This window comes from Pteropus alecto, unplaced genomic scaffold (genome assembly GCF_000325575.1).
Source record: "Pteropus alecto unplaced genomic scaffold, ASM32557v1 scaffold73, whole genome shotgun sequence".
Classification (NCBI taxonomy): Eukaryota; Metazoa; Chordata; class Mammalia; order Chiroptera; family Pteropodidae; genus Pteropus; species Pteropus alecto.
In genome coordinates, this window is record NW_006436284.1 from 294,696 (window position 1) to 305,008 (window position 10,313).

General features: G+C 37.3%; 1 protein-coding gene and 1 pseudogene across 1 annotated transcript in view; one reads left to right on the plus strand and one right to left on the minus strand.

Moving 5' to 3' along the window:
* PAIP1 (poly(A) binding protein interacting protein 1) overlaps window positions 1-190 on the minus strand; it is a 26,794-nt gene extending 26,604 nt beyond the window's left edge. Inside the window, exon 1 of the mRNA XM_006912444.3 lies at window positions 38-190. The gene's annotated coding sequence lies outside the window, so the exon portion shown is untranslated. The remainder of the gene's footprint in view (window positions 1-37) is intronic.
* Window positions 191-6,155: 5,965 nt separating this feature from the next.
* Window positions 6,156-6,666, plus strand: LOC102883472 (annotated as a pseudogene).
* Window positions 6,667-10,313: the final 3,647 nt, after the last annotated feature.

The following is a 10,313-nucleotide window of genomic DNA, read 5'->3' on the forward strand; positions in this document are numbered from 1 at the left end:
TCCAGGGGCCGGGCTGGAAGGGACGAGGGACGCTTACCCCGGCTTGGCCCGACCTACGCGGTGGTTCTCAGGAGAGAACTGCGAGACTGACGGTTGAGGCCCGGAAAATAAAAATACGAGGGGAGGGGGCGTGGAGCCAGCGCAGGGTTCGCGGACGAGCGCCTCCGTGGGCGCGCAGGTGTGTTCAAGGACCCGCCGCCGGCCCAGCCCCGAGGCCTGATTCGGAACCCGGCTCTGGAAGAAGCTCTGCCACCTGCTTCATTAGAAGGGGTGGGGTGGGGGGAGGAGTAGAAAGAGAATCAAAATACGCCCCTGGCTCATTTCAGTTCGCAGTAGCTATTTATCACAGTAAAACACCGATTGCGACCAAGCTTCAATCTCTCTTCCTCTGCCCCGAAATTTTAAGGAAATACACTAACATTACAATGAAACATCCTCTCTTTTTTCTTCCACCAGCGCTGTCGAATAAAAATACATAGTGCGAGCCACAAATGCAAGCCGCTTATGTAATTATACATTTTCTAGAAGCCGCAGTGAGTGAAAAGAAACAAGTGAAATTAATTTTAATCATGCATTTTACTTAACCCAATATATACAAAATGATATAATTTCAACATGTAATTAATAAGATATTTTCTTTTTCACACTAATCAAAATCAAATGTATATTTCATTTACACTTTCTGCGAATGGCAGTTAGGATTAGTTAAGCACATCTCAAGTGCTCAATAGCCACATGTGGCTAGTGGCTATCGCACTGCACAGCAAAGTTCTAGACATGAGTAAATCGTTTTTGTCAGGCCCTGACAGTGTTAAAGCCAAATGAAGGATGAATGTAAGTAATGAAGAGAAAAGGAGAAAAAAATCTAATTCTTTACTGTTAAATTGGAACATCTCCACAAATTGATTGTAACCCTGTACTTTAAGCAGGGCTTAATGTTTTTCAATCTCGTCAACTTGAGAATGATTTCAATTAAGAACAAAAGCTCATGTTAACCTTTTATCCTCTTGCTAATACAGAAAACATTAACACCATCACCCAAATGAATAAGAAAAAATGGCTTTAATGAGGGCAATCATGAATAAATGATTGATGCTGTTGGTTGATGGCAAAAATAATGAAGTCGGGGAAAGAAGCAAACAAAAAGTGTGATTTATTGGTGCTGAGAAAGAATGTAGTATTCAAAGGAAGCCAGAAGTTGGTTTGGGTCCCCGCCTTGACCATTAATACCTGTGTAATCTTAGGCAAGTGAGGGATTTAACTTCTCTGGGCCTCAGTCTCCTACAAAGTAAGTATGTTGTAGCATTTAGCATATATTAAAAAGATGAGACAAGGTTACAATTTACAAATTAGATGAGGAAATGCTCATATCATTAAAATTCATTCTTTTATGTAGTTGTCAGTCACTTCTTGCCTGGACTTTTTTTATTATATGAGAAAGACCTACAAACTGCACAAATAGGGGTGAAAACTTTTCCTTTCTGCCCCTCTAGGTTCTTTAGCGGGGCTAATGACTAAGAGAGATGAGCAAGAGAAAAACAAATTTAATTTTTTACATATAGGAGCCCATAAAAATAGACCCCGAAATGACCAAAACAGGCAGCTTTTATACCTTTTAGATAAAGAAACAACAAATTTGTGAAGAATTGACAAAACAAAGGTGTTTAAGCTTGGGGTAGCAAATTAGTGAAGAAGTAAAAGGTTTATTTATACAATTTTCTCAGCAGGCCCTGAATTCCTTGTCTCTGGCAATAAAAATGCCTTCTGCTCTCCTTGTATAGGGCAGGTTCCTTCACGTGGAAGATTTATTTCCTGTTTCCAGGGGACAAAAGAGGGTCAGAGTGTCTTTCTTGCACTGGCTGTTTCTTAATAACTTTAATTCAAAATAATCAATATGCCAAAGTGGCATATTTTGGGGTGGCATATCCTGTTCTCTTTCACTTGAAAACAGTGAGAGTGTGTTATCTTGTATGTTCCATTGAAGTTGATGCCCCAGTCCTGTCCCAGGCTTTTGTCTGCACTCATTACTCTTTTGTTCCCCATAGAACTTTTATGATGCATAGCACCTTTTCTACACCTGAGATTTTCTTTTCTGCATCAGTGGTGACATCAGGCCATCTTTACAGCCCCCTTTTCTTACATAAGTTAGATAATTGAAATGGTATCCTTTGCCTTCTTCCTATTTACTATGATGTAACTTCAGCCCTATTCTTATGATATATGAACAATGGACTTGGGGATACTAGGAAACTACATGTGATAAAATTGCATAGAACTAAACGTGTGTGGGCATGCACAAACACATAAACACACAAATGAGTGCATGTTAAACTAAGGTAAGGTAGATTATATACTGTCAGTATTCTAGATGTGATATTGTATTATAGTTATGCAAGATGCTACCATTGAGTAAAATTGTGTGAAGAGTAAATGAGCTATATTTTATTTCTTACAACTGTATGTGAATTTACAATTATGTCTAAAAAAAGTTTAAAAGACCAAACACATATAAATAAACTTTGTTCTATCTTATCCCACACTCTCAACTATTTCCCAGATCATTTAGTTCACTCTCCTCTGTCCAAATAGTCATGGCAACTTACATATCAATATAGATCAGTGGGGTTATCATTAAGAGAGAGAAGAGAATTAATGGATGTGTTTGGGTCTAATTCCTGTAAATTATTTTCCTCTCCTAGTCTCTTGGGTACGCTATGAAATGCAGCCCCAGCCAGTCAACACTTGACTCCCATTTGGATTAGGGTTTCAATATATCTTTGAGTTCAAGATAGCAAGCAATGCTGCTTGGGATCTTCCTAACATCTAGTGCACTTAACTGTTTAATGTTGATCTCTTAGCTGGACCGTAAACTCCATGAGAATAAGAATTCATCCATTCACTCAGTCATTCAACAAGTATTTATTGCATGCCTACTCTGTGCTGGACACTGTTCTAAATTCTGAGGATATGCAGAGGTGTGAGATTGGTGGGTGTGAGTTGTATGAGACTAGGAGCAGGAAGACCTGTTTGATGACTGTAGCAGAAATTCTGGAGAGAAATGATGATGGCTACTGAGATTGTAGTAGTGAGGTTGGAGAGAAGGGCCAAGCTAGAGATGGTTAGGAAGAAGCTGCAAGATATCTGTGAAGCTGAGTGAGAGGTCAGAGATACAGATGACTCCCAAGATGCCTCAAGCCCTAAGATTGGGAATGTCGGGAGGAGCAGACTCCCACTAAAAAAGGGACTCTCACTAATTCCATTTGGAGTATTTCATTTGGCACCTGGAGCATCCAGGTGGAATTGTTCAGCGCACAGTTAAGTTATGGAGCTGGAGTTCAGAGGAATGTTGCCCAGAGTTAGAGATTTGATAGCTGAAGCTACGAGAAGAAATAAGGTTACTTAGGAAAAGTAAGAGGCAGAATAAGAAAGGGAAGCACCAAATTAAATGGCTGGGTTGAAGAAGAAGACTATTTACTCTTGTTTACATAGGACTAAAACTGAGAGAAGCCAGTCAGGAATAGAAGGTTAAAGAAGGAGAGTTCAAGAGTGTCAAATGTTGCAGAGATAGCAAATAAAAATGGGATTTTAAAGAATCCATAGAAGTGCACCATTTTCCGAGCTTGCACAGTCTAGTCACCTTGGTGGTTGCCTGCTTGAATGAACGACTGCCTCTGGGAACCAAGTACCCTTTACCAAGCAGTCTTCTGAGTAAAATTTGACTATCTGTCTAGATTTGTATTTTGAGAGGAACAGTAACAATAATAATAGCTAATATTTAGAATTTACTATGTTTCAAGTAAACACTTTTACCCAGGTTATATCATTTAATTATCTCATCTTCAAAACAACCCTCTGAGGTAGGTACTATTACTTACCTCATTTTATAGATAAAAACACTGAGATTCAGAGGGGCTACTTAACTTGCCTAAAATCGCATAATGAGCAGCTCAGTTTTGTTAACAAAAGTCCACAAGCTGAAACAATATGCTACACTTTGTCTTCAGAATTAGTGGATCACGCTGATGCAAAAATTCTATTCTGTTTGAGTTATATTTGTCACTATAAATTAATAAATAGGCATCCCAACATATTATGGGAATAATATAGATTTGTGAGTGATTTAATTGTATTAGGAAGTATAGACAAGCTCTAAGCTTGACAGTGAAGTAAATGGGAGAGATATGGGAAGTTTGCAAGGCAAATGTACAAATTGTAGGGTGCTGGAAACTTAAGATGATCTCCATGTTCTCAGTATAAAAAGAGGAAATGTCTTTGCTGTCAGAGTGGGAGACATGAAACAAGGGAGCTTGAGGAAAGTGGCAATGGCTGCAAAGCTGCTCTGGGAGAGGAAGCTGACTAGGAATGGGTGAATGTTCATAGGAGAACTGCTGGGAGGTACAGAAGGTCTGGCTGAGATTGGAGATCAGGATTTATAGAGACAATACTGAACGATTTTGTGATTTTTCTCTAGCAACTCTTGACAGCCCGGTGTAGGAACTGAGAAACTTGTTAGTGGGAGTGAAATTTCATTATGCAGTTAAGGCAGAAAAGTAATGACAGAAGGGGTTGAGAAGTGACTCTTCATGGTTTAAGCTAGATACAGAAAAGGTTGAGGATGAAGATAAGTAGTAGATTGAAAGAAAAAGGGGATCTAGAGACAGAAATAAGAGAGTTGGAAAGAAAGTAAGTGGTAGTCAGAGCATGAGATAAAGAAGTTGAGCATTTTAGAGGATGTTCTGGGTGAATAATTATACAGGCAATATTCTACTAATTGCTCCATTCAACTAATTAAACTGACGAACTTGCTGGCCAGCAGCAAGGTAATGTAATAACTGGAAATGCTATTTTCAGAGTCCAGATTTGGCATTAAAAAGACAATTAGGAACATCAATATTTAATGTATAAATGTCAAGTAAGAGATCTTTTGCTACTTGCATGTTCTGTTTCCTTATCCTCTGGTACCATCTATTCACTGCCCTTTTTGTTGGCATGAGGTCAAAAGCCAGTATCTTCTTTCTGTTTCAACTCTCACAGTGTTCTTACAATGTTTTTATTCCTTTAAACAACTATTTGTTGACTGCTTAATAAAACCAGGCAGTCTGTTAGGTGTTGATGACATATCTATGGATAAGATAAATAAATATCTATCCTTAGGAAGCTTAAGTATGACAATCAGACAGGCAATAATAATATAGAATAAAATGAAAAACACAATAACTATGTTAAAACTTGGGTCTTAATAGAAGGTTTCCTAATTCAATCTTGAGAAGTCAGGAAAGGCTTCTATCAGATGGCCTTGTCTCAAATGAAATATAATAGTAGGTATAATCTAGGCAAATAAGAGGGACTCTTGGTGTTCACAGAGGCATCTTTCTCTCTGAAGAGGCCTTTGTTTTCCTTGCTTCTCTTGGTACCTTCATCTTCACAGGCCAGTCATATCCCACCTGGAGGATACTCTTCCCCATCAGGAATCACTGATCCAGATCTACATTTAAGTCTCAGCAGTATCTCTTGTCGTTGTGACTTTAGATGTGTCAGTTAAATTCACAGCAGTTTATTTATCTTAAAACAAGAATAACAATACTTGTGTCAATTACTGAAATAATTGAATGAGGTAATTCATGTGAAAATTTTGTGCAAACTGTAAAATATTACCTAGATTTTAACTATTCTTAGTGGCATTCATGCCTATGTCTTTGTATGCTTGAGTTCATTAAGGAGATTAAGAAACAGAGTCCTTAATTATCACTATGGATTTATAGGAACTTTTTGGGTCTATCAAGTTTAAAATCTGAAGTGAATTATTCCTTGAAACTACTTCAAATGTTTGGGTTAATGCTATAAATTATCGTGATTGGTCCTCTACTCAAAAGTCACCGCAAAGTAGATGTGGCAGCTAAAGTATCACCTAGCGGTAGAGGGAGCAATGCAGTCCTTAAAACCCTGGCCATTCTACGGATAAAAAGATCAGGGGAGGCCTCCACCCAGCTTGCTGTGCTCCCACAGCTGGGTGCCTGCCACTGAGTAACAGCCCCTCCCTCAGCACTTTGAGGCCCCTAGTAATAGGTGGTCCCTCCTTCTTTCCTTCCAGCGGCATGGCTGGGCTGCTGCTCAGTGGTTGCAGCCACCTTGGGAGGCTGCTGGTCAAATTCAGGATGACCAGCGAGGAACTTCTTCCCATAAAACTTCTACTGTGAAATAGACTTCAAAGTTATGACACAAGATGAGTTAATTCTAAGATGAAACACTTTAAAGCATATGTGCGAGCTTTGGAGGGCAAGTACACACACAGATCTTAACTCTAATGATGTAACCAGCCTAAGGGAATCAAAAGAAAAACTAAATCAACAACAGCAAGAATCTGAACGCAGGGAAAACATCCTTGTAATGTGACTAGTAGCCAGGGATCAAGAGATGCAAGAGTGTACTACTCAAATCTGGTACCTGAAGCAAGTCCAGCCGCCTAGTTTTGCTCAACTGAGATCAAGTTTGCTAAACAGAGGTCAACTTGTTTTTCCTAAACATGAAAGGTGAACTGGAACAGAATAAGGACAAACTGGAACAAGCCCAAATGAGCTGAGCATCTGGAAGTTTACGCCCAATAGAGACCTGATGACGTCAGACTATTCCAAAGAAATGGCCACCTCTGAAAAATTCCTCATCTAGAACATGTAGGCACTTGAGAAATGTTTCTGTTTGAAGGAACTAGAGGAAGAAACAGAAGTCTTAAGTACGTGGCACATGTGTCTTCAGACAGTTTGGAGGAATCAAAAGAAAACCTAGAGACTTAAAATCATGAATCGAAGATGTAAAATTCCAGCAAAATTAAAAAATGGAATATGCATTGCTCTTTAACCCTGAGCATAGTGATGTAGAGTCATTATATCAGTTTCACCAATAAGACTGTGGACTTCGTGATTATTGTTGAACTTCTGGGTCAAAACTCATATGAGGTAAATTTTGCCTTTAAAGGATTTATTGGCTAAGAAACAAAAGTTATGAGAAATTCAACTAATAGCTATAAGTACAAGTAGTTCATATATTTAACTATTTAGTTTGGGGCTCTATATTACATGATTGGGCCTAAACCAATGTGGTTTAAATCAATGGTTTGTTCTTTCAATGGTTACTAATACTATAGATAATAATTATTGAGATTTGTACAAACATGAAGGTGTGGTATCAAACCTCAGGTTTAAACAGTTTGAAGCATTATAAACATTCATTTCACAACTAGATTGTATAAGGATATTGGCTGTGATGAGACTCACTTTGTTATATTTTTTAGTAGTGAAATTTGTTAAATTTCCATTCCATTCAAAAGGCACATGTTTAAAGAACATTGTGGTTTGTGTTAATGGGGGAATGTGTTTCTTCAATGTATTTGGGCCTTTTGTATCGCACTCTTAAATGTGCTCTGAAAAAAACAATCAGTAGAGAGTGGAATTTGACAATTAGCAGGCCTAATAAATATTGGAAATGCTGAATAAAGATGAGGAGGGCTGGAGGGGAAGGGCTGGAGGGGAAAAACATTTTTAACGCCAAATTTAGGATGGCTTCTTGAACTATTAACATTTTTTTTTTTTTTTTTTTTTTTTTTTACCATTAACATTTGCTTCTTTTACTTCAGAAAAGTCCCACTAATGAAAAACCATTTCATGGAATTGGTTTCTTGTTAAAAAGGCAAACTCATTTGACAAATAAAATGTGTGCCATGGAAAGAGGCATGTAGGAATACCTTTAATGAGTTGAATCTCTGTTACTTTTATCCTTTACATTATGACTTTGTCTCAATATGATTGCAATAGTTAACATTAAAATTTCCCCCCTAATTTTACTAAGAAAAATTTCAAAACTACAGCTAATTTGAAAGAATTTTATATACTCACCTGTATACCCACTACCTATATTCTACTATTATTATTTTACTACACCTGCCAAGCTTATTTTTTAAATTAAATATTTTATTTTGAGGCAATTGTTGATTCATATGCAGTTTGTAAGAAATATAGAGACTATCTGTACTCTTTACCTTGTTTCCCCCAATGGTAACATCTTGCAAAACTATATTATAATGTCACAACCAGGATACTGACTGACATTGATACGTCAAGATATAGAACATTTCCATCATCGCGTTGCCCTTTTATAGTAACAACCACTCTCACCTCTTCCTTAAACTCTAGAAACCACTAATCTGTTCCCTATTTCCATGGGTTATTTCAGGAATGTTATATAAATGGAATCATATAGTATGTAACCTTTTGAGATTGGCTATCTTTTCTGTCAGCATAATTCTCTGGAGTATATCAGTGAATTATTTCTTTTCATTGCTGAGAAGTAGTCCATGGTAAGGATGTTCCATTCTGTTCAACCATTCAACTGTTGGATGACATCTGGCTTGTTTCTAGTTTTTGGCCATTATGAATAAAATTACTGTGAATATTCAGGTACAGGTGCACAGGTTTTTGTATGAACATAAATTTTCATTTCCCTGGGATAAATGCCCAGGAGTATAATTCTCGGGTCATATGGCGGTTGCGTGTTTAGTTTTTATTTTTATTTTTTTAAGAAATCACCAATCTGTTTTCCAGGACGACTAGTATCCTTTTACATTTCCATCAGCAATGTGTGAGCAATCCAGCTTCTCCCCATCATTGTCAGCATTTGGTACTGTCACCATTTTTAATTTTAAACATTCTTACAGATGTGTAGTAATGTCTCATTGTGGTTTTAATTTTCATTTCCTTAATGATTAATGATATTGAACATCATTTCATGTACTCTAAAGTCCTCTTTGGTAAAATATGCCCTTTGCCCATTTTCTACTTGTATTTTTTTAAAACTTTGAATTTCAAGAGTTTTTTGTATCTTCTAAATACAAGTCTTTTGTAGATATGTGTTTTGCAAATATTTTCTCCCAGTCTATAGCTTGTCTTTTTATTTTGTTAACCGAGTCTTCTTGCAGAGCCAAAGATTTTTATTTTCTTGAGCTTCAATTTATCTATTTTTCCTTTTAAATCATACTATTAGTGTCAAGTTTAGCCCTAGGTTCTAAGATATTTCTCCTATTTTTTTCTGAAAGTTTTATGGTTTTACACTAAAGTCTGTACTTCATTCTGATTTAATTATTGTGTAAACTGTGAGACGTAGGTTGAGATTCATTTTTTCCCTATGTGTGTCTAATTACCTCAGCACCGTTCATTGCAAAGGCTATCTTTCCTCCGTTGAATTGCTTTTGCACTTTTGCCAAAATTAAACTGGGTGAACTTTTGAAAATCTATTCTGCCTCAGACTATGGACTATCTTCTTTATACCAATTTTTTTCTCCTCTTACAACAACATGCAAAATAGTTGTTTAGTTAATAGTTATTCTGTGCTAAGTTCTGTGCCAAGAAATAAGACAAATTAGGTTTCCTGGAATGCTTCGTAGACAAAGAGACAAAAGGTAGACCTCAAGGATGAGCACAAATCTGAAAAGAATATGAAAGGCAGGGAGAACATTCCATACTGAAAGAAAAGCATGTAAAAAGGGTAGGGGGGTGAAACAGCTTTGTATATTTAGGAAATAGTAAGCATTTTGTTATTGCTAAAAGCAGGAGAGCAGGCAGGAATTTTCTCATATTGGGTTTGTGGGGGGGTCAAAAGAAAGTTTCCCTACCTTGGTATGCAGATTATTTTGAAATGAAAACAAAGCCCAGAAAGCTCAAGAAGAATTTTTTTTTAACTTCCTCCTTTTTTGCCTAAAGAGACTCAGATAGAAAAACTTGCTTCAGAAAGGGAACCTTAGCACATTCAGTTTATCATATTTCCCTCATTATGTTGTTCACCTGCACACATGAATTAAGAGTGGCAGACAGGGAAGATCTAAGTAAAACTCTGTTCATCAAATTTCCCTTTGTGTCCCATTGTTCCTGGGTGGTCCTGTAAGGATTTGTTTACCAAATGTTTGCTCTTTCTAATCAGCCTTGAATTACCTGCCTCCTTCGCCTTAGCCCATAGTGGCATATATATCTCATTTTGCCTCACTGTCTTTGGAATTTTCATGCTTATGTGAATTCCCCCATGCACATGTATTAAAGTTTGATTTTCTCCTGTTAATCTGCATTTTAATAATTTGACCAGCCAGAAGAACTAAAGGGGTAAGAGGAGTTTCCACGACCTTGAAAAATTTAAGATATTATGGATATCTCAATGGAAATGACCAACGAACAGTTGGCTTTATGAATCTGGAGTTCAGGAGAAAGATTTGGGCTGGATGTTAAGCTTTAGAAGCTGTCATAGCACCGTTGACATTGGACTGCCAGGAAGAA